Here is a 24,506-nt window from a genome sequence, read left to right on the forward strand (position 1 = left end):
GAATTATCACTTGATTTCTGTGACCAGGACTTCCACCTTTTTATTAGGCTGAAAATGTGAGCACGGTGGATATGGATAGAGGAGGGGCTCAATGTAGGTTTGTGGTGCTGCCAATCACAAAGAAAAGAAAGGAGCCTGTACATGGGCATGGCTGAGGATGAGGACGACAATGTTGTAGGCGACTTTTGTTAATCTCTAGAAAGAGAGAAATGACGGAGTCAGGAGAAAAGAGTGCGTGTCCTTACCAAATAAAATAAAAACAGAGAGATGGGGGGGGGCTGGAGAGATGGCTCAGAGGTTAAGAGCACTGACTGTCCTTCCAGAGGTCCTGAGTTCAATTCCCAGCAACCACATGGTGGCTCACAACCATCTGTAATGAGATCTGGCGCCCTCTTCTGGCCTGCAGGCATACATGCTGTATACATAATAAATAAAAACCAGAGAGATGGAAGGAAGAAGAAGTATAGATTATGGACAACAACCGCAATCCAAAGACACCCTGGAAAACGGTGGCAGTCACACTGTGGAGCTCCCCAAGCAAAGGGCTCCGCTACCCAAGCCTCGGATCCCTTCTATGCACATGCGCACCTCATCAGCTGTACTTGTCCGTGAAGCTCTGAGGGTGTGAGGAGCCCGGGAAAGGAAGGACAGTTAGCTCACCCTGCAATCCTGTCTTGGACACAGGAATTTGATTTCTTTTTGTGTTTACAATTGCTGAACAGAACGAATTTTCTATATTGACCTACATTTAAAAACCTGAAGCCTGGGCTGGAGCGATGGCTTAATGGTTAAGAGCACAGCTGCTCTTCCAAAGGACCTGGGTTCAAGTCCCAACACCCACGTGACAGCTCACAACTATCTGTAAACCAGCTCCAGGGATCTGACACCCTCACACAGACAGACAGACAGATATGCAGGCAAAACACCAACGCACATAATAAATACATTAATTAAAAAAAAAACAAATCCTGAAGCCATTATTTTTCCCTGAAATGAATCTTGTTTCTTCCCTTTCCTACTGATACACTGAACAGCAGGAAGAAAAGGTACCCTCAATGAATTTTACATTTTCCTATACATACTTAGAATGTAATGTATTCATACTTTTAAAAAAAATACCAAAAGCTCTCCTTCAAGCATGAGAAAATTGATGCTCTAGGGAGATGTATGCTTCTGCAGTTTCTAAAGACTCCTGGGCATTCTGCCTCCCTGAAGAAGCTCACATGCAATTTTAAAAGAAAAAAATCTTTAGAGAGAACTCTTTATTCATTTTTTTTATAACTGCCCCTCTGTGTACCACATGAATTCTAACACCATAGTGAGACAGACCCAAGGGCTCAGCTCTAAACAACCAAGAGACACACGGCCAAGGGACAGCGGAGGTCAGCTAAGCGCAAGACCACAGGGTGAATGCAGAATCTCTGCTCAGCAACATAAAGAGCTGGCTGGCAAACAAAGACATTCTTCAACATATTTCCTTGAAACACAGGATGTCTCCAGTGAATTTTACTGAGAATCCCACCAACCTCACGCAAGGATGCGAGGACACCCTGAATCTTGTTTAGTATCCATGGTTCTCGAATCTCTTCAAAGTAAAAACCCGTGCTCCTCCAGACATCATGGAATCCCTGAGCACAGGTCTCAGTGAGGTCACCCTGTACCTCCCACTTCCAAGGCCGGCATGCTAGGGGCGCCAAACAACCAGGGTTCTCTGAACGGCCTCCAACCCCACGCCCCTCGTCTTCTGGATGTTCTTTTCCATCCAGGATGACCTTGTCCCCCTCCATCCAACCAGCCAATTCTCATCCATTTTCCCTTCTCTACCTCCTCAAACCTCAGCTCTTAGTGCGACGTCTCTGTATGTCTCCCTCTCCTGCCACCCGAGGTTGACGGTTCCCTCCCTCAACGTCCTGGTCCTTCCACCCCACTTACCCCAGCACCAGAATTTTTGGTTTACTCCACTTTCATAGTCCCTCCACAGCCGTCCGCCTCTGCATCAGCCCAGTGCTAAGCACCCCAAAGGGGTTTGATTAATGTTCTCGGGAAGACCGAGGAAGCTTCCAGCACGGAGGTTCTGACAGACTTAGAGCAGGGAACAGATGATCATTCTCTCTCCGGCTTCCGGCCACCAAGAGCAGAAAGGAACCTCACTGGTCCCCAGTGACCTGCGGGGCCTCTGCCGAGATTCCAATCCTCCACACTTCCTCTCCCCATTGTTTTCATTCACATTAAAAAGAAACATCAGAGCCTCCAGAAGGAAGATTCTGTTGGGAGCTGAAAGAAGCGTGCACTGTCTGATGAAGGGGTTCCTCAGGGCAACTGCAGCGTAAGGTAGAGTATGTGCCACCGACCTCCCCCTGATTATCAACGGAGTCTTTCAGACGAGGACGGAACCGTCCAGCCCTAAAGAAATAGCACACAAGTCATTCTGAAATACCAACGGCCTATTATCTTCTGTTGGAAATTTCCAGATCTTTTCTTACACACCCTTGGAGATTATAAACACACGGTGAAAATGTTCCATGTGGCTGGGGATGTGGTTCAAAGGCAGAACCCTTGCCTAGCAGGAGGCCCTGGCTAGACCAGCCGAACATAGAACCAGAAGAACACACGCCACAGCTGGCTGACGTGGCTGAGATGGGTTATTTCAGGGACCTCCTCCTCCTCCTCCTCGGTACAAAGGTATAGTGCAGGCCCTTAGATGTCCACGGATTCTCCCATTTGTTAACTGAATTCAACTTTGGTATCTTTGACACAGGGGTTTCCTGTGCAGCCCAGGCTGGCCTTGAACTCACTGTGTATCTCAGGCTTGCCTCAAACCTGCATCCTCCTGCCTCTGCTTCCAGAATGCATATGACCTCTTAAACATTACAAAGATCCTCTCCTTTGGCAAGTGTGATTTCTGTTTACAATCTAAGCTATATGTTATTAATTATGTATTCCATACTGGTACTTATTTCATAACGTGATTATAGTGTCATCCAACTTAGGATATTTGAAATGATTGACAGTACACACGTATACCACGTTGTATGTTTTTAAAATTCATCTGTGCACGATGGCTTCTATTAGCAAAGGCTCCAGAGTCCAGCACACTGCTTCTGTCAGAACCTTCCCGAGGAGGCACTTCAAGCGTCGGCACCGTTCCCTCAGGCTGCACAAATGCTTCCTGTGTCACAGCAGCTTCTGTGACACACAGGGATGACTGTCCTGGGAAAGTGGAGGAGTAACCCTGGAGCTGACGTCATCGTCGTTTCTGACATTCCAACCCTGTTCTCTCCCCCATAGGGACACGTTTTCAGACCTATAGCTCACTCCTCACTGCCCACACCTGACTCCCAGGCCACTGAGTCACTTCCTGTCTTCCAGACTTGCTGCTAAACTTCCTTTTGTAAAAACAAAATTAAGTGAAAACTTAAAGAACATTGTGACAGGCACAGAAAGGTCATTTAACAACTGCAGGCTGATAAACTTACAGTGGACTGTGAGTTCCCAGAATCCTTTGTGGTTAGGCTGTGAGCAGGAATTCACCCAAGGCTTGTGGGTGACTCGGCCAGTGACCCCCACCTGCAATCCTTCCCCAGATGTTCCAGAGACCTCAGAGGCTACACGCGGAGGCTGCAAGCCCTTAGCGTGTCCAGATGTGAAGACTTTCTCACCTCCAGGGTGAGTGGGAGACACATTTGTAGTTGTTAAAGATCGTGACCACTGCTGAGAAGAGAGAACTCTGTCCTATTTGATGCTGGATCCCCAGTCTGGAAAACTGTAGGTATATAGCCAGCAAGTGGGGGAATACTGAGAGTGGGTAAATTATATAGAATATGCACATAAAAAAACAAAAATGAATAGTAAGTTCTGCAGAAAACTTCTGGGCATGTTTTCTGCTGCACACACACACACACACACACACACACACACACACGCACACACCCCTCACTCTAAATTTACTCAAACACTCTTTTGTCCCTTGTGTTCATTTTGGTCTCCATGGAAGGCACCCAACTTTCAATGGGCACCACACCAAGCTAGATGGTCTCATGGCTGCTTTTGAAAAGGCTTCCATTTTTTCCCCTTAAACGACTACTTCAGTTGACCTAAGAGGTTAGCTTTAGCGCTGCTCAGTTTTAGAGAGTTAAATGTATTTAAGAAGCTACGGGGATTTTCAAGACTTTAAGGGCAAACCCCCCTAAGGGGACGTTGACTAGGTGGCCTAGTCTCCTCCTGAAGAAAGCTCTGGTGCCTGTCAGGATCCATGTCCATGAAAACGACAATTGTCAGGCGCTTTCCCTTCATAAAACTCCCACAAAACCTCTGTATGTTTGCATTTATTTTCCTTCTAAATTCAAGTTCTGGGCTAAAGACTCCCAGGAACACTTGGTGTTTCTTTTTAATCATTCCTTTTTATTGGGACAGGCAGTGTCTGTAGGTATGAGCCAAAGAGTTTCAGGCCTTATATTCCTCTCTCTCTCTCTCTCTCTCTCTTCTGTCTGTCTGTCTCTCTCTCTCTCTCTCTCTCTGTCTGTCTGTCTGTCTGTCTGTCTCTCTCTCTCTCTGTTTTTTGAGACAGGGTTTCTCTGTGTAGCCCAGGCTGGCCTTGAACTCCCTGAGTCCTGGGATTGAAGTCGTGGGACACTGCCTTCCTGCCTCTCTTTTGTTAAACAGGTTCCATTTCTTGAAGTTTTCTTTTTTTAAGAAATAACTTGGTCTTCTTAGGGGACTCCTAACAGCAGGAACAGGGGCTGTCTCCAACTCTTTTACTGGCTCTTGGGACCCTACTCCTCATACTGGGTTGCCTTGCCCAACCAGTCTTAATACATGGGGAAGTGCTTGGTCTTTCTGCAACTTGATATGCCATATTTTATTGATATTCATGGGGGACTTGCCCCTTCCAGGATGGAGACGGAAGAGGAAGGGATTGGGGTGTGTGAGAGGAATGGGGGAGAGGGACTGAGAGGGGAGAGTGGTGGGTAGGCTTCGGCAGGGTGTGAAATAAATAGATGAATTAAAAAAATAAAAGAAAGAATGCCATAGGCACATAGCTTGATGTGCCATAAAACCATAAGACAGAGTTACACAGCAGGATTTTAATCTCTTTAGTGTGTTTCTCACATCAATAGCAGGTACAGTATACCTAAGCAGGAATCGCCAATGTAAGTGCATCTTTTAAAGCTGGTACTTAGCTGGACATGGTGGCATGTACCTTTAGTCCCGGCACTCGGAAGGCAGAGGCAGGTAGAGTACTGTGAGTTCCAGGCCAGCCTGGTCTACACAGTGAGTTCTAGACCTGCTAAGGCTACATAGTGAGACTGTATCTCAAACAAACAAACAAACAAACAAACAAAAACAAACAAATGCTTATTCTAGCTATTTCTCAGAGCAAAAAATAAGTAAATGAAAAAGAAATAAAAAATAATCATATGCTTAGTGTAGGTTTCTTAAGTCAGAAACTGTGATGTCTTTCTCAAGCTGATCTTCCGGGATTCAGGGTTCTGCTCAGCTCCCCCTTGTTCGACCCATGCTTGGTGCCCTGGGTTTTGGCAAGTGATGAGTAGGTGTGCCTGGATGAAATATGACACCTGGCAGCTTTCAGCTTTGACCACTCTAACTCTTTAAATGCTGTTGTAAAAAAATGACAGCTGGCCATCTGACCTTAGACTTTTTGTTATTTTAGAATTTGGCTTCCCAGTGTTCCTTGGGACAAAACAATCTTCCCATTGTGTAAGGAACACTGTGACGGTGGAGAGTGAAGGAATTCCTATGTGGCTAAAGTTCCATCCTGGGTGGTGAGCACTAGCTTGGGATGATGATGATGATGATGATGATGATGCTTTTTATAACCTGAATGTGGTTTGCATACAATGTATTGTAAAGAGTTACTGAAGCCAGGGTGATGGCAGCACCCCAAATGTTTTTAAGTATGCAGCTTTTGGCACTGCCCCTGTGATGGGCCAGTGGACTCAGGACTGGGACAGTACACCCAGTCTCCATGTGCTTACTAGAAATGACACAACCATGAAAAAACCAGTATTTGATAAAAGAAAAAACAAAAGCAAACCCCTCAGGTCCATCCCAATTCATTGTGCTACCCAAATTTCAATTAAAAAAAAAAAAGGCTTTGGAATTCGGTAAACAATTTACAAGGCATAATTATATTTGATAAGTTACACCATAAACACCTCCTAAAGTGAAATTGAACCAAAAATTATATCCATCTTTCTCAGTGTACTTTTCTTGAGAAAGTTCTGATGATTCAGCCGCCAAAGGTTGCTAGACCATAAGCAAACTGATTCTAAAATGATTTAAATGTACTTTTAAAAGATGCTTCCATTGGTCCTAATCTATCTCTTGTTACCAACACATTTATCAAGCTTTCAGGGCTGTTGTTGTGGTGATAAGGTCAGAAGATGAAGGGGGAGAAAGAGTTTGCAGAGCGCAGGGCTTTTCTAGGGCGGGTTATTCTCTCACAGGTGGCTTGAGAGGGGCATAATGAAGCCACCCTGCAGAGTGGCTCGCTAGCTGGGTGACTCGGGCGGCAGAACTTCACCCTTCCCAACCTTGAACCTTCTTCCCAGGAAGAGGAAGCCTCTTTGACAGTCTTTCAGATGCACTGAGACTCTTGTGATTTGCACGATGAAACACGATGCTGACATAGAGAAGCCCACGCCCCCGGGACGGCGGCACAGGACTCCAGAGAACATGAGCCTGGACTTTGGTCCTGGCCGTCTGAGGGCAGACAATGGTTACACACACGCTAACTCTATCGAGAAAAGCCCTGCGAATGTCAGGGAATATCATGCAATGTTGAGGTTTATCTGACTCTTGCATTGCTTGGAAACGTTTGTTGATGAGCCTTGATCCCCGGGGTTGACAATGACTTCACAGTGTGGTCTCTGACAGGGCAGCCTACGCCTCTCCACAAAGCCACAGGCTCAGCTGCTGCCTCCTGGTCCCTCACACCAGTCCCAATGCATTCTCTCTCAATTTGGGGATCAAATGTAACATTTCTAATCTCTCCCCGTTTTGTGATCCAACTCTAATAAAAGTGAGCGTGAATGCGGGTTGCCAAACGCAGAGCCTGAGCAAAGCCATACGGTTAAGTCATTCTGTTACTCTAAGGCAGATCTAAGACAGCATGTCTGGGTAAGCACATGGCCTCCGACTGCACCAGCCTACAGAGCAGCTGTGCAGTCTGGCCTGGTGCGTGCGGCCGTGGCTGGCTTTCCCTGGAGTGGACTCACAGGCAGCCAGGAGACACAGTGTCTGTTTATTAGCAGTGCCCACAGCACTTGACCAGTGTGAGGCACACAGCACATGGGTAAACGTGGCAGCAGCCCACCCAACATTGTCACTGAAAGGAAAAAAGTTCTACATCATGCAAAGGCTTTAGGTATTTTGTGGTTTGACTGGAGATAAACACTTGCTATAATTGTAGTGTTTACTAAACAGGGAATAAGCTATTTGGGAGCTAAAGATATATCTTGGTAACACAGTGTTCCATATTCTTTAATTTTTCCCCAAAGGCATATTCTGGAATGTTCTCTTTAGTATAAATCATATGAGAAAGGTTTATAAAGCTCACATACAAAGGTTTATAAAAGTGCTATTTTTATTAAAACAAAACTTTCTTGCTATATACTGTTCAAATATTCTGCTAAAGAAAAATCTGCATGCCTACTGTTGATGCAACAGGTGAGGCATGGTGCCTGATGCTTTATGCAGAATGGCTCATTTCATCATCCCCACCATGAGGAGGAAGAGGCTGAGGCCCAGGGAGGTTAAATGAGGTGACCCAGGTCTTGCATTAGGGATGTTGACACTTGAGACAAGCATTTCTGTTTCCAGCCTTTGCCTATAACTGTGAACTCTTCCAAATTCTTCTGAAGAAGCTAGACTATAAATAGATTAAAAACACACCCAAAGTTGTTGATATAATTTCTCTCTGTGTGTATGTGTATGGAGTGGAGAGATGCCACCTATAAAGATGGGCTTATCAAATTCTGCTGAAAATAGAACTTGCTATTGACAAAAATGAGGAGAAAAGTGGAATCACTAAGCAACATTTTCCAAAGGTCTTGGTAGCTCTCCAGAAGGCTATGCAGGAGAGCACTGGGCTTCCTGTTGGAGTGAAATCCCGAAGAGTTCTTATGGAGGTGAGGGCAGGGAACATTTGAAAACCATCAAACCGGAGTGTGCGATTGGCCACTCAGCTAAAGCTCCTTGCCCTGACGACACCCTGAGGTTAACTTGACCAACACCACTTCAGAGGTGAGCGATTGCGTGGGCACAACCAACAATGGTCTCTGGATTCAAACCCAAATCATCCTGAGCCCCCAAGTCTTCCATCTCCCACACAGCCTCTTGTAGCTGCTGGCTGGCACACAGTATTCTCAGCAAGAGACCAAAACAGAGCTCTTGTGACTGGGGGACAGGGAAGAGAAAGTACAAGAACCAGTAAAAACGACAGGAGGTCAATCCAGTCACCTACACTATTAATTATGCTCTGTTATCTGCCAGCTAGTCCTGCAAGGCTCCATGGTGATTATCAAGGCAGTCAGGACTTCAAATGGTACTGATAACAGAATGTAATCGGATTATGCATTTCCCCCTCTTGGTAGCTTAAGCAAAAATGTTCTTTTAAAGCCGAGGTTTCTGTGTTGTTTTTCTATTAGTTACTAGTTCAGAGTGATCCCAGAGACCTCAAGGATTGTTAGGGCTGATTTTCACGTACCCATGGAAAGAGAAAGAAATAGTTCTTGCTGAGTAGGAATGAGTGTGGACTTAACAACCAGTGGCCTTCACACAGCACAAAAGCCACAGCAATGGAGCACTGGACACAGCCCATGTCTAGTAAACACATCTTTATTTATGATATCTGGACCACTGACATTTCCCTTTTAAAAACAAGATATTTACTTAAGTACTTAGAGCAATTTTGTAAACAAACCTGAATTTAAATATGGAGAAATGGTTAATGTTTCATTTTGGAAATATTCTGCTTTTAAATTCACTTGATTAAAGTGAATCTTTTTTATGCTCATTTTTTAGGTTTATTCATGTATTTCATGTGTATGTGTTTTGCCTCCATGCAATATGTGCACCGCATCATGCAGTGTCTGAGGAGGACATATGAAGGCATTGGATCCCCTGGACTGGAGCTGTGGATGGTTGTGAGCTGCCTTGTGGGTGCTGGGAACTGAACCCGGGTCCTCTGCAGGAGCAGACAGTGCTCTAACTGCTGAGCCATCGATATTCCCTATGTGTAGCTTTGACTTTCAAAAAAATATTCTGAGTTTTACAAAGTCTCTTATCGTGTTCTTTGTAAATGTAGACCTGCCTACACTAGTTTAATTGGCATTTGAGTTTGAAAGTAGATCCGTGTTTAGACATCGTATTTTAGGATATTTAGCAGGAAGTGAAAAGTTTGCTTTCGTAGGGACTAGCTGTTAAACAACCACGTCTGTTAACAGCAAACTCTGCAATGCTCTGGCGCTCTGTTACCATCAGGGGAAATATCGGAGAAACTCAAGACAGTGAAGACTTAAGAGGAAAAGACACCTGCTTATCAGCCCCCAGATGTGCTTCTCACTTTGGAGAAAGGGAAAACGCATTTTTTTCAACTTAAAAAATGAATGATAAACCTCTTTTTAGAAAGGAGATTATATATGCTATTAGTCATTCTGAAAAATGACCAGGCTTTCAGAAGCTTTGATTGGCATTTCTCTGTTGGGACACCCCTCCCTTGTATAAACACATGCACATACCCATGCTTCATACGAGCTGCGATCTCACAGGGACTTCAAGGAAAAACTTACACAAAACAAAAAGCCCTCATATTTTCCCATGCTTTTTTTTTTCTTCTTCTGTCAGAACTTTTATGAGATTGGAGGAAACTCTTCTATTTATTTTCCTTTGTTCTTCCCGTCTTACTGGAAGCCAGCGTTATCTGGATGTAATCATCCTCAATGAGAATAAATTTGGACTAAGGAGATGACTCAAATCAATGACTTCAGAATTAAAATGTTTAATTCTGCTGCCACTTTGGGTATGCCATCAAGGGTCAACAATTTCACCTATTCTAACGCGACGCATATTTCCCCTTCGAAGGAAAAAATGCCATTTTTATCAGCCTTGTCTTTCACCCTTGACTTTCTCAGCCCTCTGCAACTCAGCTTTTGAAATCCCATGGCAGTCAAAACACTAGTGAGGGCTAAGGATGTAGCCCAGTGGTCGAGCTCCTGCCTAGCAAGCATGAGTGAGGTGCTGTGTTCAATTCCCAGCATTACTGAAACAAAACAACACCCTCTGCCCCAAACAACAGTTAACAAACCAAACCAAACCAAACCAAACCAAACCAAAAAGTCCGGCAGCCTCCCCACTCCCACACACGATATGAACCTCTCTGGCCTTCTTTCTCAGTTTCTTAACATGTTTTTTTTTTCTCTCTAAATCACTGCTTGTGTTCATCTAATTCTTAGTGAGCCTGCCTGGTGTTCCAGCCACCTGGAGCTGACCAATATTTTCCTATGGGAAGGATGCCATGGCAACCAGCTTTGTGTCAGGGACACAAACCAGCTGTCTCAGCTGCCAGCCATCAGCACCCACAGAAGGCTCACAACAGTGTTTGAGAGCTCAAAAGTCATCGCCTCTCAGGGCACAGGGTGTGTGTGTGTGTGTGTGTGTGTGTGTGTGTGTGTGTGTAAGTGTATGAGTGCCGTGCATGCATGTGGAGGTCAGAGGACAATCTCAGGTGTTGATCCTTGCTGGCCACTTTGTCTGAGAGGCAGGGCCTCTTGTTCTCCACAGGCCAGCTGGCCCGTGAGCTTCTGGGAATTCTCCCGTTCCCACCTCCTATGTCACCACAGGAGCACCAGGATGACAGACACACGTGACCATGTCCAGCTTTCACACGGGTCCTGGGGATTCACACTCAGGTCCTCACACTTGGGTGGCAGGCACTGCACGGACTGAGCCTCTCCTCAGCCCTAGAGCATAGCTCTTCAGTCACGGGGGTAGAGACTGTCGAGGAGGGGAGCCGAGATAGGCAAGGTTACAAAGATCTGTGTCAACTATCAGTTTTTCACAAGCGCTGCCAGGTTAGTAAGCCTCACATAGCCTCAGTTTCTCATTTGTGAAATGTGGCCGTGAGAACGCTGTGGGTGAAGTAGACTGTGGTTGGCAGATGAGAAGCACCTGGCGTATCTACTGTTACTAAGAAGCACGTAATACAGATACAGACTGGGACACAAAGGTCTACAAATCAGGGTGCAGAGGAATGCACTGGACATGCTTGTACTTAAATTTTGTACATTTTATTTAAACATTTTTTTTTTTTTTTGCAAAACCGAATTATTTTGTCAGAATTTAATAGGGGGATGCTATGCTAAGCCCTGTTGGTGGTTTCTGAAGGCAAGTGGGAACGGCATGGGGTGGAGGGCTGCTGTGTGGAACAGCGGTCTACCCTGTATCTTTGTTTTCAGCACTGCCACTCATCATACCATAGGAAAACCTACATGGACCCAGTGGAGAGCGTCATGGGCAACACTACACACTCTTCATTAAGCAAAACCCTGGAAAAATCGATAATTGACTTAAGATTCTTGCAGAGTTGTTTTGAAGGAAAGAATGTTAATGATCAGGAATGAGTAGCCAACCAGGATGAGGTAAAGCCGGTTAACAGTCACCTCTCCAAGGGAAGAATAATGAGAACGGATCTGGATGAGGCAAAAGTCAGGTTGAGCTCATTTCAAAGAGTTTGGGAAGACGACATGGAGTGCAGTGTTACATACTCTGGCCTCTGTGTCTTGAGCTATTAGTGACAGTGAACATGAACGTATACTAATGTGCAAAGACGAGGATGTTGGAAATGCTGTTTAAGATTTTGTCGCTGACAGGAGGGTGGAGAAGTCCTCAAGCTGTCACCGTCGGCCACATCCGAAGGCTCTTGACGGATGCTTATAGAAAGCTCTGGGATACCGTGAAGGCTGCTGCAATAACTGAGGTGAGTGTTAGGAGGTGGGGAGCAAACACCATGTGGATACCACGGACAGTGGGGTGAGCCATGGAACGGGGCACACAGATGGCACATGGCAGTGTGAGGTTCCATTACACTCCTTTGGTTGGCCACCAACTTAGAACTTATGAACTGTCATTTCCAGAATTTCCCATTGGATAATTTCTGACTGTGACTAGCGATCGGTAACAAGATGTGGGATAAGGGAAACTACTGCATACTTATAGTAGTGAGGTCCCCTGTGCTAAGAACCATGTGGATACAGGCACACATATCATGAGCTCATCTCCCGCGGCATGCTTCCAACACTTTATGCAATGTGATGCACTTTGTATTTGTACTGAGAGGCCATCAGATGAAGATGTTGGTTACCCGAGCCCTGCTAAACCCTCCTAGTGCTGAGAGGTTAGTATCTTTAGTACCCTGGAGCCTATTCACAGCACGCATACCCCATACGAGGTACCCTCACAGCTCAGTATTACAGACAAGTTTAGGTATCACCTGTCATTGAAGAATTCGGCTATTTGCTTCTAACCAACTGAGTCTGCTCAGTTGAGGAAGGCTTGTAGAAACAACAACAAAAGGCCCAAGATTGGCCCTCTTGACAGTCAGCCCAACAAAGCTTGCCCGAAGTGAGCCTGCTACCCGAGTTAAGTACGTGTGCTCCCTCATTCTCCTCTGTGCTCCCTCATTCTTCTCTGTGCTCCCTCATTCTTCTCTGTGCTCCCTCATTCTCCTCTGTGCTCCCTCATTCTCCTCTGTGCTCCCTCATTCTCCTCTGTGCTCCCTCATTCTCCTCTGTGCTCCCTCATTCTCCTCTGTGCTCCCTCATTCTCCTCTGTGCTCCCTCATCCTCCTCTGTGCTCCCTCATTCTTCTCTGTGCTCCCTCATTCTTCTCTGTGCTCCCTCATTCTCCTCTGTGCTCCCTCATTCTTCTCTGTGCTCCCTCATCCTCTATGCTCCCTCATTCTTCTCTGTGCTCCCTCATCCTCTGTGCTCCCTCATTCTTCTCTGTGCTCCCTCATCCTCTGTGCTCCCTCATTCTTCTCTGTGCTCCCTCATTCTTCTCTGTGCTCCCTCATTCTTCTCTGTGCTCCCTCATTCTTCTCTGTGCTCCCTCATTCTTCTCTGTGCTCCCTCATTCTTCTCTGTGCTCCCTCATTCTTCTGTGCTCCCTCATTCTTCTCTGTGCTCCCTCATTCTTCTCTGTGCTCCCTCATCCTTCTCTGTGCTCCCTCATCCTCTGTGCTCCCTCATTCTTCTCTGTGCTCCCTCATTCTTCTCTGTGCTCCCTCATTCTTCTCTGTGCTCCCTCATCCTTCTCTGTGCTCCCTCATCCTCTGTGCTCCCTCATTCTTCTCTGTGCTCCCTCATTCTTCTCTGTGCTCCCTCATTCTTCTCTGTGCTCCCTCATTCTTCTCTCTGTGCTCCCTCATTCTTCTCTGTGCTCCCTCATTCTTCTCTGTGCTCCCTCATTCTTCTCTGTGCTCCCTCATTCTTCTCTGTGCTCCCTCATCCTCTGTGCTCCCTCATTCTTCTCTGTGCTCCCTCATTCTTCTCTGTGCTCCCTCATTCTTCTCTGTGCTCCCTCATTCTCTCCGATCTAAGGAGCAGTCTTCACACCTTTGCACACCTTTACACGTCTGCAAATATCCTCCCCCTCCCATCAGTGAGTGCAGGATGTCTCAGATAGTGCAGCGCTCACTCAGTGATGCCACATACAGTGTGTGCTTGTTGAGTGGATTAAAAAAAAAAGCTACCCTTGAGTCAAAATACACTGCCCATCGAGTCGCACATCGCAGCGTCAAAATCAGCATTCTCTGCTCGGTTTTGATGCTGTTTTCCCCACCGGCCCCTGAGCTCCGTGAGGGAAGGGAACTTCATTTGACTAGTCAAATTATTTCTTGTGTTACAATAGCTTACAAGTGGCCTTGACACATATATTAATAGTTGTTGCATGGGTGGACAGATTGCAATGGGCCTATTCATAGTATTCTACACATAATTTGTAAAATAATGTCAGAACTTACAATAATTGAGTCTGTCTCCCCTTCAAGTCCCATTTCTCATGCAGTGATATTTCTAGTAGCATGCTAGGGGCCACCCATTTATTTCTCTAAAGAATTATTTACTTTTATCTTATGTATATGTTTTGCCTTCACCTATGTTCACTATCCAAGGAGGCCAGAAGAAAGCGTCAGATCCCCTGGAACTGGAGTTACAGGTGGTAGTGAGCCACAGGTGGGAACTGAACTGTGGTCCTCTGGAAGAATAGCCAGTGCTTGTAACTGCTGGGCCATCTCAGTAGCTCAGATGTTCTCAATCTGTGGGTCATGACCCCTTGGGGGGGATTGAATGGCCCTTTCACAGGGGTTGCATATCAGAAATCTTGCATATCAGACATTTACATTATAATTTATAACAGTAGCAAAATTACAGCTGAGAAGTGGCAACGAAATAATTTTATGGTCGAGGGCCACCACAACATGAGGAACTGTATTAAACGGTTGCAGCATTAGGAAGGTTGAAAACCACTACACTAGCTCCATCCCACTCCCTCATTTATTTTTTAATACATCAAACATTTTAAAGTCTTTTGTTTGGTAGCATCTATACTCTCCTTTTCCCTGTACTAAAATGGATTCACACTTCTTGCCAAGAGTCACACCATACATCGACCTTTTCAGTTCTTCCAATTAGATGTGAATATGTGCATTGCCTCCAGCCTTGGAGTCGCACAGAAGTCACTCTTTCCTGAGTCATGACCCTCTCTGACCCCGGGATGGGGATGGATGCTACAGGCTTGTTTCCCTTTCCACAGTTCCCTATACACAGCAGGTGCTCAATAAACACTCGTTAAAATGAGATACACAGTATTACTGGGTATACTCTGCACTGAGACAGAGGACTTGACGTAAGAGTAACAGTCGGTGATGTGGAGGGAACTGAAAAGAAACACACCCTCTTGGCTTAAACAAACCTATGAATCAGGACATGTCAACAGTCAACCCTAAAGACACAGATCTCTTCTTGTTCTTTGCTCTAAAGCCTGGCACAGAAGGGTCATCCACTGTGAGGTCTTATCATCAGCTAAAATAAATAAATAAATAAATAATAAATAAATAAATAAATAAATAAATAAATAAATAAATAAACAAATCAACTGTTTTCATTTAAACTGAGCTCTGATTATTGTACTGCTGCTTAACTTTTTGTGGTTATATTCAAGTACTTGCAAAGCCCAAAGAGCTCTCTTGAAAGAACACAGGGCTCTTCCCGGAATCATTTATGGTTAATTTAAGAAATTGCCTTTCATCGGCTTGCTGGGGTTCTCTAGGTGTATCCTGTAGCAGTGCAGTCACGGCTGGGCCCAGCGCCAGACAGTGCAGACAGTCTAGGATGCAGGATAATAAGCATGTGCCGAAGAACAATGATTCACAAGAGATTTCCCTAAGCCATTGTTTTCTGGTGGAGATAGAGTCATTAGCCCCAAGAAGCCTTACGGCACTGGGTTTGTGGAGGCCATCAGGGACTTCGTGTTCTAGAGATCTCAAGGAAGAAGTTCTGGTGGGCTTCTTGCCCTTTGCTGTTGGTGCGAGGTGAACAGGTGTCCTGAGAAGACAACTGCGCACCCCCAGCCTGCACCCCTTTCCTGCTCCGGCTGTAGCAGCTTACTGCTTAGCATCCCGAAGGCTTCCTCGGTTCAGGAATTCGGGTTCCCTCAGCCTGCAGCTGGCTTCTAGTTCCCCAAACCGGCTCGGCTCAGCTCCAGCTCAGCTCAGTGGCCAGCCTCTGCTCTGTGCTGCCTGTCACGTGTGTGTGAAGGCCCTGGAAGGACTTGTAGATGCCATGCACTTGATGCTGGAACATGATGGCATGCAGGTGTCTCTTCAGACTTCTGATGCCTTACTGAGGACAAACGGGGTTCCTTCGTGAAAAAGATTTCCCATTTTCAATAGGGTTGCTCTCTCGGGACTCAATGTGCCCTGCTCCCGACACCCCCCAACTGCTGGCACAGCATGTTTGCCTACCTCTAGTCCATCGGGAATTTGTTTCTGTATTTATTACCATGTTTATATTCATTTGTTAAGTGGGTATTCGCTCATGATTTAAACAGAAAACAGAGGAATTACATCATTTGCTCTGCAATGCAGAGAACATGTATCTAATCAGAAGCATCTAGATACATCATTAAAGATGGCCCATAATTTTCAGAACCTTTGGGGCTAGAGATATGTACATTGAGGAAAAGCTCTGCCAGCTGTCAGTTCTTCAGTCTGGTGTCATGGCTGAGAATGTGGGGTTTGGGGGTGCAGTATGAAGGGTGGGGTGCATTCTAAGTATCACCCGAGAACTAACAGCGGACCCCCACTTGCTAAGCACAAGGCAAGATGATAGGTATGTATGCTCAGTGTTGGCCAACTGCACAGCCCTGATTTGGTGGGAGGTTATTTCCAGTTCCTCTGTGATTCACCCTGATTCAACATGCAGACGCATTATGGTAAAATGGATTTACCTCTGCTGGCTATTCTGTGCTAAAAAAAAAAAAAAGATTAAGTGTGAGATTATAGAAAGCCTCCATAATTTACATAGTTTCTTCCTTGTCATTTAGCAAGTATATTCAAGTTTTCCTGTTTTAACCTCATTTGAGAGAGACCTTGAAGCAGTTAGACTTTCCATCTCTTTGCTGGAGAGATGGCTCAGTGGTTAAGGCCTGTACTACAACTGTAGAGGGCCAGAGTTCATTTCCCAGTACTCTCCCCCAGCCTCACACCTGTAAGCCCATCTCCGGAGGATCCTACACTCTTTTCCGGCTTCCACAGACACTGCACTCACGTGGCATACAGGTATATATGTGCACAAGGGTACACACACATAAGTTAGTACAAAATGAAAATAAATCTAAGTGTGATTAGTAGGACTGAGGTAGGATCAGTAGGTTAACCTTGTATCTAGTAGTGTCTGCTTTGAAATCTTTCTGTTAGAAAATCAGGTTTCCACTCTTAAAGGCCTATATGGTATTATAATGGTCAAATAGTTCCAGACACATGGTTACCTGGATTGTGGTATTTGCAATGGCAAAATACCACACACACACACACATACACACACACACACACACACACACACACACACACACACACACACACAAAACTGGTAGGGGACACTTTCTCTTTATTTATCCAACAAACATAACTTGATCATTAACACTGTAGTTAGGAGAAACTACAGTGAGTGCCAGATAACCAAGTAACAGATGATTTACCAATAAAGAATTCCAAGTAATGGATGATGCATTAAGAAAGAAAGAGCAAGATAAAGACTTGATTCAAATGCATACTAAGGGGTCATGAATGAAGAAGGCTGTAATCCTGTGAAGGAATCGTGTTGGAAGAAGGTTTCCAAGAGTACTGATATTTAAAGCAGCTCTGGAACTTGAGGATGGTTTCTCTACGGTCGGTTGCCTGGAAGGTGGAAGCACCAATATTGTCTAATGGGAATAATCTCTAACTGTCTTCTAAACACTTCTCCTTACATTCACAGTAAGTGGAGCTCCCAACCCTCATCAGAGAAGCTTCTTTTGGCAGCAGATGGAAACCATTACAGAAATTCACAACTGGTGAGATATGCAAAGAAGAAATGACCGTGGGGTGGCCAGCCACAGTGGATACATCTACAACACAACCCCTACACCTAAAGGCTCAGAGGACAGTCCAGAAGAGTAAGCAGAAAGATTGTAGGAGCCTTCCAGAGGACCAGGAAGACTGCTGTGAGACTGTACCCACAAAATGGAGTCATCTATACAAGGTCTGAATGGTGACAACACCAGCCGACATCCCAACATGGATGGGGGATCCCACAAGGCCCGACCTCTGCATGAAGAGCTACAGGCAATGAATGGATCCTGAGAGAGGAGAATCAGTCTTCTACAGGTACAAACTGCCTGATAGGTCATTTCATCCCAAATCATCAGCCTTAAACAAATACAAATGTGAGTAACACCAAACGGAATCTGGCTGTATTTACATGTACGTGTGTGTGTGTGTGTGTGTGTGTGTGTGTGTGTGTGTGTACACTTACATATGTGTGCATCTGTAACAATACTTAAAGAAGAACAGGTCATGAATTTGAGAGGGAGTGAGGAAGATATGGGAGGATTTGAAGAAGGAGAGGAGAAGACGATGTAAATACAGTACGCATGTATGAAACTCGCAAAATAAAATTAAAGGGACCTTTAAATCTAAGGGTATTAATGACTAAAAAGGTAAAGGAGGTGGAGTGTGTAAAGGGGCAAAGAATCAGTAAAGCAGGAAGGTCAGAGAGAACGCACACAGAAAAAAGTACGGCAATGGAGAAACACTGGAGACGAGGCCCAGAAGCGCAGAGTTCTTACGACAAAGCTAACACAAAACCACCAACTTAAATACAAACGTGAAGCAAAAATCAAAGTGCAGAAGAAGGAAGGGTAGAAATTGATTTTTTTAAATCACAGGAGGGAAGGGGCTGGAGAGACTGCTCAGCAGTTATGGGCACTGACTGCTCTTCCAGAGGACCTGGGTTCGGGTCCCAGCACCCACATGGTAGCTCACAGCTGTTTCTAACTCCAGTTCCAGGGGACTATGATGCCCTCTTCTGGACTCCACAGGTTCCTGCATGCATGTGGCACGCATAAACTTGCACGAGTACACATATATACACATAAAAGTAAAATGAAATAGAACCCTCTAAAACCTAGCATGCTTTTCGGAACCCGGAACACGAAGGGCATGGAGGTCTGCAATGGGGCCAATGCTGGATGGGAGGACACGGAGGACAAAGCCGCTTATTCTGGGAGGGGAATCCGGAGCACTGAAAGAACGATACCTCTGAGGAGACTGGATGGTGAAGAGAAGCCTTTGAGCAATGGGCAGGATTTATTAAAACAAAGGGGGGAGGGAGGAATATTCCAGAGAGAAAGAGGTTTAACATTTCCATGCAGATACTGTCATTTGATCTTCAAGGCATTCTTACTCCCACAGCACAGAAGCAGAACAACGGGCCATAGGACCCAGGGACAGCCTAAGGTCGCGCAGTTGAGTGGGTGCTTCACAGGGCCATCAGGAGTCCTGAATTCAGGCCGCTGCGTGCACTATGCTGGCTGAAGGACATCCCTGATCTATCCAAGCGGTGCAGGCAGTGGGCACAGGGAGGCCTGACTTTTGATTGCTGTAGCACTAGTGAGCTGCCGTCCATTGAATGAAAATGCTTTCAAACAGGGCACACTAAGGCCCGTTACCTCCAACGCTTTGTGTTTTATACACAGCCACTTTTATTGAAACATTTAAACAAGATAACACATACATTTACCTGAAGATAAACATACGTATGCCTATATTTTAAAAAGTATATGTTTGGGTCTGTAAAATGGACAAAGAACATTAGTCAACTTAATTGGCACCGTTATCTAGTTTCTCTATATTAGGAAGTTTAAAAATATGTTGCACCAATATTAACCCAATTTCTAAAACCTCAAGGCTAATTGAAGAAACGGCTAGTTTTTCACAGCGCTGGAAAGTGTGATGAGTAAGTGAAAGAAAAGTCCACACAGAGGGGAAAAAAACCAGGCGGCTCCCTGCAAGAGCAGCCAGCGATAAACAAAAGCAATACCACAGGCGATTACTGAATTCTATTTTCGCGTGATTCAGCGTTTCAGCACCATGAGAAGTTCAGTCTAGGGAAATGAAGGCAATTTAACAGTATGAGGCATGCGGGGATACCCTGCTGACATCTGAAGCTTCTCGGGGACGGATGGCTAGAACCACTTACTCTGCTTGCACGCCATCTAACACAATTATCACTGGGTTAACGGTCGTCTGTGCAACACAGTGACTGTGATAAAAACCCAACGCTTCTGAATGTCGCTGGTCTTCAGAACAAATTTGAAATGTCCCTATGAAATCTGACGTGGGACAAAAATCACCATGTGTTCCTCCAGGTGACATGCACATGGGAATTGAGCTCAGGCAAAAGATAGTGAGACCCAACCTTTAGTTTCTAATTTTCCCAACAAGAACAGACATTGATGCGGCATTCATTACCAAGTGTGTGGGAAGGGACCCGTTGAAACCAAGTGGATCAGAAAGGGCCCAGGACCCCTTCTCTATCAGAGGAACGGTGGCCATTGAGGGATACCAGGGGAGGGAGGGTCGCTCTCCTTGGGGACAGAGCCCCTCTTGGGTTGCCTCTGCCCCCGCCCCCCCCCCCCGTGATGTTCACAGACCCACATGCACATGGGCAGCACTAACTGGACATAGGGTTATTAACAATAAAAACAAAAAATAAAAAGAGGACATGAAGCTGAGTGGGATGTGGGCGGGGGGATGGGGCTTTGGAAGCTGGGTGGGGGATAGATCAATCGATATACATTGAAACCTTCACAGAATTAGAAAATTATTAAAACAGAACGAAACATGGGCTGGCATGAATGGTGCCCTCATACAGACACAGATATAGAGATCAGCAACAGAATGTTCCAGTATTTCCCAGTGAACATCATCCGTCCGTCTCTAACCCCCATCTTTTGTCTGGCTTCCCTGGAGCTCTGTCTACTGACATTTTCTTCCTTTGATTTTTTTTTTTTTGATCTATAGGATATAATGAGAGCAAACCTTTAGTTTCTAGTTTCCCCAACAAGAATAGACATTACTGTGGTGTTCATTACCAAGTGTGTGGGAAGGGTCCTGTTGAAACCAAGTGGCTTCAGCAGAGGCACCACCTCATTCAAGGTGCTCAGGACCCAATGGGCGTCTGGGAATCAGAAAGGGACCAGCACAGCCCCCTCCCACGTAGCTGCCCCCGCCATCCGTCATTGCACCGTTCCCGCCTCCATCCCCCACAGAAGCGAAATTAGTCAGTGAGGATTTTTGTACAATGCATAAAACAGTTGTCTACTAGGAGCTGGCGGAAGATAAATGATTCCAGACGCTGGACTGTGGCCATTTTCCCACACATGCTACAGAGCTCTGACGTCCATATTGGGCCATAACCCTGAGTGGTGTCTGCCTCCGCCAGTTTACAGCCGGTGCCTCCGCTCCTGGTTTACACTAGAGAGCCGGCTCACACTCAAGTCCCTTTTTGCCTGTGTAGGTTAAAAGGGGATTGCCTTTTTTTCCCCTTCAGTGAAATGGTTCCGACACTCCTTCTCAGCACCTTTTCTTTGCTATTGCCCAGAGAATCTGCTATTGGAGCCACTGTTTTAATCTCCCACTGGAGATGAGACAAATCCACGCCTAGTAAACCACACGGCATCTGACACTGAATTTGAACCATCAACCATCCAGAACCACACAGCCTAGCTTTGCCTGACAACGAATACAGCACGATTATTTCACGAGTCAGTCTGTGTTCTGCAAGAAGACCCAGAAACAGCTGCTTTCAAAAAATAGTGTCACGTCAACTGGAAGGCCCATCGGAAGTTTAAATGATCCACTCGTACAGCGAGCAGACCGATACGGTATGTTCTGTCGGCCCCATGAATCTAAAAAGTGAGCCAGTGCCACACTAAATTATATTTGAAAGATAAAAATCTTATTCACAGTTCCAAAAGGTAGAAAAAGGCAAGAGAGGAGGAAAGAAGAAAGGGGGTCTGGGAAGGAGGGACACAAGCCGGAAAGACAGAAGTCTATGTCTGTAATCTGAGAGCTGAAACATAAAGTAGATCGTTTTGCAGCCTTCAGATGTCTTTAAAATGAATAATGGGACCACAGGCACTGCCTCAAGTTCTTGTCAAAAGAACGCTCTCCTCAGGTCAGTTCTACCCGAGAAGCCAACTTCGTACACCCGTAACAAATCTTGCAGCCCAGATAGGAAGCGACCTGTCTTCCCAGCACTCTCTTGCTAAGGAACACAAACTTACTTCTTTGGAAAATGTCCTTAGGCTGCGCTGCTGTGCCTTTGGAACAAAAGCCCTCTCTTCTTCATTTCCTTTTCTGCTGTCTTGAGAACTGCGCCTCAGAAGCTGACAGATGGCTCCTCGGCCACTCACTGCTTCCTCTTCGTTATCTCTGCCAGCTAATATTTCCTCTGTGCTTAGCTGTTGTCTGTGAGACGGGCCCACATCTCTCTAGCCTGATCAATGGAGTGCCTAGTTTGAGGGTGGTTTTGGCCCCGCCTTCCAGCTCTAAGAGGGAAAAAAAAATGAAAACTCACAGCTGGATTTTTTATAAATCTGCTCTTTTAAAACTGGCTCGGCAGCCCTGCACATACCAACGGGAAATGCTGCCAGTCTGTCCCAAGCCAAGAGTGCGTTCCTTATCCTAAGTCCCCTGCCATGGGCCAAGCCGGCACCTCACCTGACCAATGACCAATCGCATTCAAGTTAGCCTAAAACATTACAGGAATGAGGAGAAGCATTTCAAACCAAGTGCAGTGAGCCTCAAAAGACTATGAACACCACACACACACACACACACACACACACACACACACACACACACACACACACGATGGAGTAACCTGTGGTATGGCCATATTGAGAAAAAACAATTCCAAAAATAAAATGGAAAAGGGGGAAAGACTAAAATCAGACATTACAACATTGATGCATATGTAATTTTCTATCCCAAATCCAAGTCACTGTTCACACACAGTGTTTGCTGCTAATATTTACACTGTTGGTGAACTTGTTGGGTCAAGAGAATACATGGCCAGGTTAATTGCTAGCAGGTAGCGTTAACAGGGGTGAGTGTTATGAAATTGAGACTAAACATTTAAATTCTGTAGCAGTCAGAAAACTTGAGTTAGTTTTTTTTTTTTTTTTTTTTCAAAACAAAAACAAAAAACTTCTGTTTTGGGATTATAATCTAACTTTCTCTTTCCCTTTCCTCTCTCCTAAACCTTCATGGTCTCTTTCAAATTCATGGTCTCTTTTTCCTTAATTGTTACATTTGTGTGTGTGTGTATGTGTGTGTGTGTGTGTGTGTGTGTGTGTGTGTGTGTGTGTGTGTTCCTAAACACACTAGAACATCTGCTCTGCTGGTATAACGTTCCTTGTCTGTCTAGGCTGACCATTTGGTATTGATTGGGTAAGTTCCAACGGAGACACAGCTACAACACATCTTCCTCACCTAAGGCCGAGGAATCGTGGAAGAGGGGTCAGAAGGACTGCAAGAGCCGGAGAACATGGGGTTCGTTGTGAGAGGGCCTCCTAGCCATGTCAGAAGCTGCACCCACAACGTCTCATCAACACGGCTGCCTAACCATGAGCCAAAAAAACGACAGCAACAACAACAACAACAACAGACACGCTAACGTGGAAGGCAGGGCCTCCACCCTCGACAGAACCAGAGGCGGCTTAAGAACGCCGGAGCAGTAAGTAGTCTTCCCCAGGGAAGAGCACACCAGTGGGCTATGGAGTCTCAGTTTTAGTTCTCTGTGTCTGGGAACATGAAAGGCATGAAGTCATCGCCAGTGATGACACAGGCAACTGCAAGATTAAACGACCATGACAGAGTGCTTTCTTGTTGCAATTCAACTTTCACGTGGTCCTTTTCCAATAAGAGAATATTAAATCAATATAAACATTTCATCTGGTGGAGGATGGTAGCAAACTAAATATCACAGGCCGCGATAAGGAGAGGGAAAGATCAAAGGGTTCTGAGAATAATGTCGGGTCTCAATAGTTGAAGTCTACAGGGAGAGACTATACAGCAAACGCAGGCCACAGCGGACAGTTCACAGCGAACTTAGGGTATGCATGTGTGTACTCTGCGGGGGACAACCACGGGTGAGGTTTCTTGGGCTCTGTCCACTTTTTTTTTGTTTTGTTGAGAAAAAGTCTCATTAGCCTGGAATCTCCCGAGTAGGCTAGGCTAGCTGGCTAATAGGTCTCAGGGATCCACCTGTCTCTACCTTCCCAGTGCTGGGATTAAAAAGGGATACCACACCCAGATACTTTGATGTGGGTTCTGGGATTTGAACTCGGGTCCTCACCCTCTCAAGGCCAGTACTTTAACAACTGAGCTATCTCCCTGTCCCTGAGCTGTAAAATTATGGTGCCTCAGTTTCTCTTCTTCAACCTCACCCTGTGGAATCCGGGAGGACTATGTCATTTGTCTGGCGAGCCCATTACGGGCAGAGACACACAGCCGTGAATGGAGGACTAAACAATGGGTTCATAAGGGTTTCTGGCTTCAGGCGTTGGAGTGAGGATGACTGTGAGGACCCTGGCTTGAAACTGGAATATCAGCTACTACAGGTTCAGACTGTCTGGGGTCCTTGCAGATTCCTCAAATGTGGGTGGGGATCTGAACGCAGAACGGCTTCTTCACTGGAAAGAAAGAGGACAGACGTGTCCCCGGATCCCTGATCTGATCCAACTGTCTCCTCGCCCCAGCCCCTCCCCTTTCCCACTTCCTCTTGGAGAAAGTCATCCAGCTGACAAGGGGCTGAGTCAAGAACCAGGGTGTTTGTAAACATCCCTTGAATGAAAACACATGGACCTTTTGGGTAAATGTC

The 24,506-nt window shown here is 45.6% G+C and overlaps 1 long non-coding RNA gene across 1 annotated transcript in view; it reads right to left on the reverse strand.

The window, feature by feature from the left end:
- LOC114688941 overlaps window positions 1-22,408 on the reverse strand; it is a 64,012-nt gene extending 41,604 nt beyond the window's left edge. The window contains exon 1 of the long non-coding RNA XR_003733824.2: window positions 21,907-22,408. This is a non-coding gene — a long non-coding RNA (uncharacterized LOC114688941). The remainder of the gene's footprint in view (window positions 1-21,906) is intronic.
- Between the last annotated feature and the right edge of the window lie 2,098 nt (window positions 22,409-24,506).

The sequence above is a fragment of the Peromyscus leucopus genome, chromosome 23 (assembly GCF_004664715.2).
Source record: "Peromyscus leucopus breed LL Stock chromosome 23, UCI_PerLeu_2.1, whole genome shotgun sequence".
In the NCBI taxonomy this organism is placed as follows: Eukaryota; Metazoa; Chordata; class Mammalia; order Rodentia; family Cricetidae; genus Peromyscus; species Peromyscus leucopus.